The sequence below is a fragment of the Solanum pennellii genome, chromosome 5 (genome assembly GCF_001406875.1).
Source record: "Solanum pennellii chromosome 5, SPENNV200".
NCBI classification, from domain to species: domain Eukaryota; kingdom Viridiplantae; phylum Streptophyta; class Magnoliopsida; order Solanales; family Solanaceae; genus Solanum; species Solanum pennellii.
The window spans coordinates 31,040,000-31,051,069 of NC_028641.1; positions in this window are offsets into that span (position 1 = coordinate 31,040,000).

Consider the following 11,070-nt stretch of genomic DNA (forward strand, 5'->3'; position numbering starts at 1 on the left):
CCCATGACGGTCCGTCGTGGGTTCCGTCGACTCACACAGTTTTTCCAGAAATAAAATCTGCTGCTTAAAACGACTAAACAGGTCGTTACACAACAACACCATAACAGGTACACCATCAATCACAACATCAAGCACACCTATGAGAACTCATGCCTCCACACCATACTCAATTGAAAGATAGGTTCTTTGAGGTTAAGTATATTAAGTTACTTCAAGATTTCTTTCGTTTAATGTTATTGTGTCGGAACGTGATACGTCGATCTCATATACCGTGTCGGGACGTGACACTCCAATCCCATAATACTGTGTCGGAACGTGACACTCCGATCCAATTATCTTATTATTTCATTTCATCAAGCCTTCTTTAATCAAGGCGTCATTTTAATAGAGAGGATTCAAGATTAGAAATTGAACAGTCTCATAATCTTAAGCCAACCACAAACCACACAATCAAAACATACAACCACACAATCAAGTACATAAGAGACTTTACAATATCACTCAATACATATCAATCGCTATTTACTTATTGCCTCCGAACCCTTCCAATCAATCAAATATATATATACATAAGGTGTAAGTTCACAAGACCATTAACACTCCGATTATTATGTGTCTAGCCTATACCCAAAAGCTCGCCTAATCATATAATCAATTTCCTAAAGTTCAAACCTAAGGGTAAGTCTTAACTCGTCTATTTAGCATAGGAGTTAATTAGCATAAATTTACTGAAATTAAAATAATTTAGACCTAATTTTAAATTATCTATCTCAATTAATTATTACTAATCATAATATGATAATAAATATATATAATAAATCTGACTAATGTAATTAGCACTCAATGGCGCATTATTAGAATGAATCGTCCTTTGTTAAATGTTTAATGTCATATGAATTATCAACCGAAATCTTAATCACGATCCAATGATTAGGAATAATCATTATCCCATGATTTGGTAATTGTTCCTCATCAATACATTTATTCCCAATTCAAAACTCACAACTATGCACCAGTATTCCATTCCATTTCTTTCACCACCAACACAGTAAAAATATATAATTAGAATATAAATCCCTTCTTCCTCTCATTAATTAATATGTATAAATAATATTAACATGAATAAACATCCACCAAACTATACATTGTATATAAAGAATTGGATTTTACCTTGAATCTTTTATGTCGGTTTTTGTCGACGGCGCCGAGAACTAGGAATAAGAAGTGCAATTCTTCCGTTTTACTCGCCTCAAACCTTCTTCTTCCTCTCCAGAATCTTAACTCTCCAATTATTATATAAAACTAAATATACATGGTAAAAGTGACCCACTAATATTTATTTTTATTTCCTTTAATCTCTAACTAAACAAATTATTAAAACTACCCCACTAGATTTATAATTATATTCATGAATAGTCCAAAACGCCCAATTAGAATCTTTTAAAAAATAATGAAAAATAAAAAAAATATTTTATGAAACACAAGAATTGATCACTCGAAACGATCAAAAGGGTCGTTACAATAGATACCAATTTACCCTTTGTTCGTCCTCGAACGATCAAAGGAAGGAAATGGCAAGAATGAGTACATGATTCGATAAAAAGATGTGGATATCTTTCATGCATATCAGCCTCACTCTCCCAAGTGGACTCTTCAACTGGTCGATTCTTCCACTGGACCTTGGTGGAAGCAATCTCTTTTGATCTCAATTTGAGGATCTCCCTATCTAGAATAGCAATAGGCTCCTCCTCATAAGACAGATTCTCATCAAGAAGAACTGAATCCCAACGAGTAATATAATTTCCATCACCATGTTATTTTTTAAGCATAGACACATGAAATACCGGGTGCACTCCTGACAGCCCTGGAGGCAAGGCCAATTCATAGGCCACCTCCCCCCACGCGCTTAAGAACTTCAAATGGTCCAATATACCTCGGACTATGCTTACCTCACTTACCAAACCGCATCACACCTTTAATGGGTGAAACCTTCAGCAAGACTTGTTCACCCTCCATAAAATCCAAGTCCCTAACCTTTTGATCTGCATATTCCTTCTGCCTACTCTGAGCTGCTAAAAGCTTTTCTTGAATAAATTTCACTTTCTCTAATGATTTCTTCAGAAGATCAGTACCCCAATGTCTAACCTCAAATGCATCAAACCAACCAATGGGAGACCTACATCTCTTCCCATACAATGCCTCAAATGGCGCCATATCAATACTCGAGTGATAGCTATTATTTTATGGAAACTCTGCTAAAGGTAAAAGTTTATCCCAACAACCACCAAATTCTATCACACATGCACGAAGCATATCCTCCAACACCATAATCGTTCGTTCAGACTGACCATCAGTCTATGGGTGAAATGCAATACTAAGATCCAGTCTAGTACCTAATTCAGCATGTAATGTTCTCCAAAACATAGAAGTAAATTGCGTACCTCTATTTTAGATGATGGAAAGTGGAACTCCATGCAACTGAACAATTTCTGAGATATAGACTTTTGCTAACTTCTCTGCATTGTAAGTCATCTTGACCGGAATGAAGTGAGCAGACTTAGTTAACGTGTCAACAATTACCCAAATAGAATCATACTTACCTAATGTCTTTGGAAGACAAACTACGAAATCCATTGCAATTCTTTCCCACTTCCATTCAGGAATGGGCATTCTCTGAAGTGTTCCTCCGGGCCTCTGGTGTTCATACTTTACCTGCTGATAATTAGGGCATTGGGCAACAAAATCAACAATGTCACGCTTCATTCTACTCCACCAAAAATGTTGCTTTAGATCACGATATATCTTGGTTGCACCAGGATGTATAGAATACCTTGAACTATGAGCCTCTGTAAGAATAGTGTGAATCAAATCATCCACACGGGGCACACATACCCTTCTCTTAATCCTCAAGATGCCTTCTTTATCAATTACTGCCTCTTTAGCCTCTCCTCGCAATACCATATCTTGAATTCGGCTTAGCTTCTCATCAGCAAACTGATTTCCTGTAATCCTGTCAGGAAAAGAAGATCTTGCCTCTACACAAGCCAAAATTACTCCTTTCTCTAGTACTTCCAGCCTTATAAAGTCATTAGCCAGAGTCTGAACCTCTCTAGCCAATGGGCGTCTAGACACATGTAAGTGGGCATGCTCCCTACTTTTCTACTTAAAGCATCTGCCACAACATTAGCTTTTCCAGGGTGATATAAAATAGTAATATCATATAGCTCCATCCACCTCCTCTACCTCAAATTCATATCTTTCTGAGTAAAGACTTATTGTAAACTACGATGATCTGTATAAACTTCACACTTTACCCCATATAGATAATGTCTCCATTGCTTTAATGCAAATACAACTGCAGCCACCTCCAAATCATCGGTCGGATAGTTACATTCATGAACTTTCAATTGCCTCAAAGCATAAGCAATCACATTCCTCTCCGGAATTAGTATTCACCCAAACCAGAATAAGATGCATCACAATAAATAATAAAATTCTTACCTTCCACTGGCAAGGTAAGAATTGGTGCAGTAGTCAACAAGGTCTTGAGTTTTTGGAAGATTTCTTCACATTCGTCCGACCATACAAATGGAACATTCTGCTTAATCAAATTTGTCAGATGGAAAGCAATAGAAGAAAATCCCTTGACGAATTGATGGTAGTAGCTAGCTAAATCAACAAAGCTCTTTACCTCTAAAACATTAGTAGGTCTTACCCAACTCTTCACTGCTTCAATCTTAGAAGGATCCACCATCACTCCAACCTTAGAAACCAAGTGCCCCAATAAGGACACTGAATGGAGCTAAAACTCACACTTGGAGAACTTAGCATAAGTACTTTTCTCCCTTAACAACTCCAATACAATTCTCAAATGCTCCTCATTTTCTTTCCTGCTCTTTGAGTATATCAGTATATCATCAATAAATACAATAACAAACAGGTCCATATATGGCTTAAAAATCCCGTTCATCAGGCTCATGAAAGCAGCAGGGGCATTCGTAAGACCATGAGACATTACTAAGAATTCATAATTCCCATACCTCGTTCGAAAAGCATTCTTTGGCACATCTGTTGCCTGTTTTTCAATTGATGATAACCGAATCTCAAATGAATTTTAGAGAAGACACAAGCACCCTGTAACTGATCAAACAAATTATCAATGCGAGGAATCGGATACTTGTGCTTAATAGTTAGTTTATTCAGCTTCCTGTAGTCTATGCACATCCACAAATTTCAATCTTTCTTCTTCACAAATAAAATAGGGGCACCCGAAGGGGTTGCACTCGGTCTAATAAAACCTTTACCTAACAACTCCTGAAGCTGGGCCTTTAACTCCCTTAACTCAGTTGGAGCCATTCTATAAGGGGGAATGGAAATGGGGCGAGTACCAGATATACCGTGGTTTCACGGTATTTTTAATGCTTTTTCCTTAAGTTTAGTGTGTCCAAAAGCCTTTTTGTGCTAATTTTTATGTAAGTTTCTCTTTATTTGCAAGAAATCTGTCTAAAAGATGAATGCAGAGGTTTTTGAGAAAGAAATACAGAAAAGCAGCACCTACGGAGCTTGTGACGGTCCATCATGATAGTGACGGTCTGTAGATGGCATCGTAGTGCATGTTGTTGACGGAAGATGGGGAATTCTGACCAATTGTGGGGTTACGGAGTACATGACGGACCGTCGTAGCCATGACGGTCCGTCCTGCTGGTTCGTCATGAAGATCAGAGAAGTAGTCCCAGTACCCAAATTCCAAGAGTTTAAGTGTTTTGGAACGGAGACCCTCGACGGACCGTGGTGCTTGTGACGATCCGTCATACCTGCCGTCGCGGATAATGAAGAGAGCAGACGAAGAAATTTCACAAGTATGGGACGACGGAGTCCATGACGGTCCGTTGTGACCACGATGATCTATCGCGAGGTCCGTCGATTCAGCTGCGTTTTGACAGATTTCCAGCACATAGAGTTTTTATTTAATTTGGTTTTTATTTTTTATAAATAGTTCGAAAAACCTCGTCTTTGAGGTCAGACCCTGGATTATTTTTAGACTCTTTGTTAGACTCTTGATTATTTTTTAGACCCTTTGTGAGACTCTTGAATATTTTGAGACTCTTGTAATTGGTTGTTGGTGATTTTTGTTGATTAATCAAGCAAACTTTCGGATTTTACTCTTTCTCATTGAAGTAAGTACATGATTCTTATACCATATATTTGAATATTGTGATTATGACTATGGGTAACTAAACTCCATAACTAGGGTTGTGGGAACCATATCTGAATAATGAGGTAAAACCTAACTAAAATAACAATTCTAGAATAGTGTCTTGCATTTTTTGATAATTATTTCTCTTAGAAGTCTTTTTAACGGATGGCCAACGTTAGAACTCGCATTAATGCTACTTGACGGACCAAGGAGGTAGATAATAGGAAATAAATTATCAACATAGATTTAGTGTATACTATCTAATAGGCTAGTATTGATTGGTACGAGGTAATAACTTAGTCAAATATCGAATACGATGATTAATATGAGGTAAAGATAAGGGTTAGTATAGAAACACACGTAGCCGGACCAAGGGGCGGAGTGAAATTTTCTAGATGCCGGACCAAGGATTTAGAAATACATAACTTATCACTTTGCATGCAATATACTAGGAAAGAATTGTTATAGTTAGAATTATCAAGTTATGAACCTGTGGGGAACACGTAAACCCTAGTTACTTTGATTAATTGATTAAACTCCAACATTTGAAACTGTTAGTTGTCTCATTTATTTCGCTTGTTATTTTCATTTATTTAGAAATAGAAAACATCCCTTTCATCATTTATGCTTTCCAAGGAAGTAATTGACTTAACAAAAGTAATAATAGATTGAAGTTAAGTCTAAACTATTTTCCTCGTGGGACGATCCCAACCTCATTAGTTGGGTTATTTACTTGACACTACGCTTTACTTCTTATTTGACAAGTAAGTTTGAGCATATCAAATTTTGGCGCCATTGCCGGGGAAAGTAGCTTTTAGATTAACTTAAACTTATTACTATAGTTTAGTTGATATTTTCTTGAGTTTACTTTGTTTTATTGTTTTTGATTCTTGCAGAACCATCTTCCTTGTATGCTAAATACACGGAAAGGAAGAGAACTCTTGTTTACCTACAATCACGAATTAGAGTGTACACTACGCAACATGAATCGAAACTTGGGAATTAATGATGAGGATCCAAACCACAACATCCCAGCTCCAGTTGATGTTCATGGTCAGTTGTTACCCGATGCTCCAGGTGAACACCAACAGAGGGGACAAAATCCCGCTCCACGGCCCCAAGAATACTACAGAGGCTATGACAATATAGCAGACTCTGATGGGCCACTTGTCTTGCCCCCTCTACCACCAGGCCACACCTTTGTGGTAATTAGTAGCCTGATGCAAATGCTCACTGCCAGAGCTTTGTTTTCAGGGCTACCTTCTGATGATCCACACGCCCATATAGCTAAGGTGAGGCAGTGTGTAAAAGTTGTAGGGAGGCATGACTTGGACTTGGATGTAATAGGGCTAACATTGTTTCCTCTCTCACTGATGGGAGAGGCTGCTATATGGTTCACTGAGCTCCCTTACAACTCAATTTTCACTTGGAACCAACTAAGGGACGTTTTCTTAGCACGCTACTACCCGGTCTCCAAAAAACTAAACCACAAAGACAGAGTGAACAACTTTATGGCACTACCAGGGGAGTCCGTTAGTAGTTCTTGGGATATATTCACCTCGTTTTTTAGAAGCGTACCCAATCACTGCATAGATGATGAGTCACTGAAGGAATACTTCTATCGGGGACAGGATTATAATAATAAAGCGGTGTTGGATACTATAGCTGGTGGTTCTTATGGGGAGTGTCCTTATGCTGAGATTGCTAAAAAATTAGAGAAAATCTCCCGGAACAATAAAGCTTGGAGTACTAGGAAGTTAGATAACGGGAGAAATACCTTCGCAGTGCAGTCCACTCAAAACCCAGCCACAGATGAGATTCAAGAAGAAATGGCTCTGATGAGAACTGAGCTTGGGTTGGTACTAAAACATATCACTAGGGGTGCAGAAAAGATAAATACAGTCAACTACTTGTCGAAACCACCGCCACAAAATGATGAGTGCTATTATGAGGAGGACTCCTATGCGGTAAATGAGCATACGGGGTGTTTTTTACCGAGTGACCAAGTCTCAAATCAGGATAATTGGCGCCAAGGTCAAGGGAACCAAGGTCGGATCTATGGTAACTATAACCGTGAGGGTCATTATGTCCGAGATGGAAACTATAACCGCGATAACAACTTCAACAGGGGTTACTACGGTAACAAAAATGATAGGAATGGGCCCTATGTCCCTCCTCAAAATCGTGAAGTTACTCCTAGGGAAGGTGGGGATAGTATGGCGCGAGTTGAGGATATGTTGCACAAAATGATGAGGAGGTTCGATGCTAGTGATGAGCACATTAAAGAGTTAAGGAGTGATTTCGCGGGTATTGGGCAAAAAGTCGATACACATGCAATATCGATTAAGCAGATCGAGTTACAAATGGCCCAATTATCTGCGACTGCGAACACACGGCAACCGGGCACACTTCCTAGCGACACTGTCCGAAATCCAAAAAATGATGCACACTGTATGGCAATCACTACTCGGGGTGGTAAGCAAACCATTGACCCACCTATGCCATCTAATGAGGACAAGGTGACAAAGGATAATGATAAGGTGGTAGAGGGTAGTGGTGAAGCAGAAAATAGCACTGAAAAAGATGCAGAAGTCCCTATAAAGGTAATTCCCATTCCCTAGACCCCCCCCTTTCCTCAGAGATTAGTGAAAAAGACCGAGGATGGTAAATATCGGCGTTTTATAACAATGCTGAAGTTGCTTTCTATCAATGTCCCTTTGTTAGAAGCTCTAAAACAAATGCCTGGTTATGCCAAGTTTATGAAAGATTTGGTTACAAAGAAAAGATCGGTCACTTTCGAGGATGATGATAGAATGCAACATTGTAGTGCTATTGCTACAAGATCTCTCGTACAAAAGAAAGAAGATCCGGGTGCGTTCACTATTCCTTTTACAATCGGATCATTACATTTTGCGAAAGCACTATGTGATCTAGGGGCAAGCATAAATATCATGCCCCTCTCGATTTACAAGAAGTTAGGTTTAGGTGACCCAAAGCCCACTGCGATGCGGCTTCTGATGGCTGATCGAACAGTGAAAAGACCTATAGGGATACTCCACGATATGCTAGTAAAAGTGGAGTCGCTCATATTTCTGGCAGATTTTGTTATTCTTTATTGTGAAGTAAATTTTGAAGTGCTTATTATTCTTGGGAGGCCATTCCTTGCTACAGGTAGAGACTTAGTTGATATGGAAAAGGCCAGATGAAATTTCGGTTGAACAATGAAGAAGCGACCTTCAACATTTTTAGGTCCATGAGGCAGAGTGGTGAGCTCCAATCGATATCTGCCATATCCCACAAAGAAAAGATGAAGGATAATGAACTAAAACTGAAAAACGAGAGTTTATGGTTGGGGATTTGGTGGTTTAGACAGTTCTAGGTTGTGTTTGCTTCCGGGCAAGCTCAAGTCCAAACGGACTGGCCCTTACTTGATTACCCAAGTATTCCCTCATGGAGAAGTTGAGTTAGAAACCAAGGAGGGAGTGCGGTTTAAGGTGAATGGAGAACAAATAAAACTCTATTTTGGGCATACTACATCAGTGAATAAAGTGATACAGGCATACCATCTTGATGAAGGCTGAGTAATCAAGTGTCCTCAGTCGTGCCGCGACGTTAAATTAGGCGCTTGTTGGGAGGCAACCCAATACTTAAAGTTTTTTTTCTGTCTAGTAATGGTAGCATTTTCTACTAATGGGTTTTTTAATTTGCAGGCACATCACCATGAAATTCTGCAGAAAATCAGTCTGCAGTAGTCACAGACGGATACATCGACGGACCGTTGTGCTTGTGACGGACCGTCACATGAATCTGTCGTGCCAGGTTCGTCTTTCTGTTATTTTCAAACTAGGGCACACGCGACGGAACTAATGACGGACCGTCGCACATGCGACGAACCGTCGTCGGGGACTTGTCGCGTAATTAATGAACCAGACCCGACCCGACACGACCCGACCCGGCTGGAGTTTTTAAAAATTCTTAACATTTAAAAACCCCACCCCCTTCATTTCACCCCATTCCTTACCTCTTTCTCCCATTTCCCTCCCTTTTCAACTTCCAAAGATCATAACCCCTCTCTCTTACAACCGATCATTTTCCCCAAATTCTCCAAATTCTTAAAATTCATTATCTACTAGTCGGAGCTGCCGCTGTGGGTCTCTACTTGATCAACAAGTACCTTTCTCTCTTGTTTTTCTCAAATTCTCAAGTAGGTGTCTCTAATTTCTACTCATTTATATTGCATTTTTGTTTATCAAGTAGTATTAGCCTAGTTCTTCTTGATAAGTTCATTCTTTAATAAAATTATGTCTGACCTAGGTTTAAAATCCTCGAAATTGCCGTGTTAAAACTCTAGAAATAGGTGCTTTAGGCGTTGCTAGTTTACTAGATATTTGGATTAGACAAATGTAAGTTAAAACACTACCAATTCAATTTGGGTCACAGGGGATGAATGGGGCGTCCATAGTTCGGTCACTGAGTTACAGAACGAGACCCCGTTGACGGACCGTTGTACCCACGACGGACCGTCATTGGGTCCGTTCCAAAAGCCCTAACACCGCACTGACCAATTTTCTACAACTGTCCACCAACAGACACATGAGATGGACCATCGTCCCATGACGGTTCGTCCTGGACAACTGTTCTGGTTGTCAAAGACCCTGTTACTAAGGGTCTCTCACTTTTTCTATGTGTCCGCCAACAGACACATGCGACGGACCGTCATTCCCACGACGGTCCGTCCTGCACAACCGTTCTTGCTGTCGGAGACCCTGTTCCTAAGGGTCTCTTACTTTTCCTAAGTGTCCTCCAACTGACATATACGACGGACCGTCATACCTACGACGGTCCGTCTTGCATAACCGTCATGATGATCAGAGACCCCTCTCTTAAGGGTCTGCATACTTTTTCCAAGTGTCCTCTTACGGACAACTACGACGGACCGTCGTACCCTCGATGGTCTGTCTAGCATGACCGTTATGACGGTCAGAGACCCCTCTCCTAAGGGTCTCCATATTTTTTCCAAGTGTCCTCTTACGGACACCTACGAAAGACCGTCGTACCTGTGACGGTCCGTCCTACATATACCGCCATACTTGTCAGAGACTTTCCTTCAGGGTTCTCCATACAAACATAGTCTAAGTAAGACACGACGTACGCCATGAACCTGTGGGGAACGCATAGTTATGAACCTGTGGGGAACACATAAACCCTAATTACTTTGATTAATTCATTAAACTCCATCATTCGAAGCTGTTAGTTGTCTCCTTTAATTTCGCTAGTTATTTTCATTTATTTAGAAACAAAAAAAAACCCCTTTTATCATTTTTGCTTTCTAAGGAAGTAATAGAGTGAACAATAGTAATTATAGATTGAAGTTAAGTCTAAACTATTTTCCTCGTGGGAATGATCCTAACCTCATTAGTTGGGTTATTTACTTGACACTACCGTTTTACTTCTTATTTGAGAAGTAAGTTTGAGTGTATCAGTACCCAGCTCCAGGTCAATACAAAAATCAATATCCCTATCCGGTGGCATACCAGGAAGGCCTGCAAGAAACACATCCAGAAACTCACGGACTATCCAAACAGACTCAATCGAAGGCACTTTGGAAGTATCATCCCTTAGATGTGCAAAGAAAGCTAAAAAACCCTTACTCACAAACCTCTTAGCACGAAGAAAAGAGATAATACAAACTAGAGTGGAAATATAGTCACCCTCCCAAACTAGGGGATCTGTCCCAAGCTTGGCCAATGTCACAGTTTTAGCATTACAATCTAAGATTGCAAAATTTGGAGAAAGCCAAGTCATACCTAGAATTACATCAAAATCAACCATCTCTAGAATAATAAAATCTATATAAGTATTACTCCCCACAA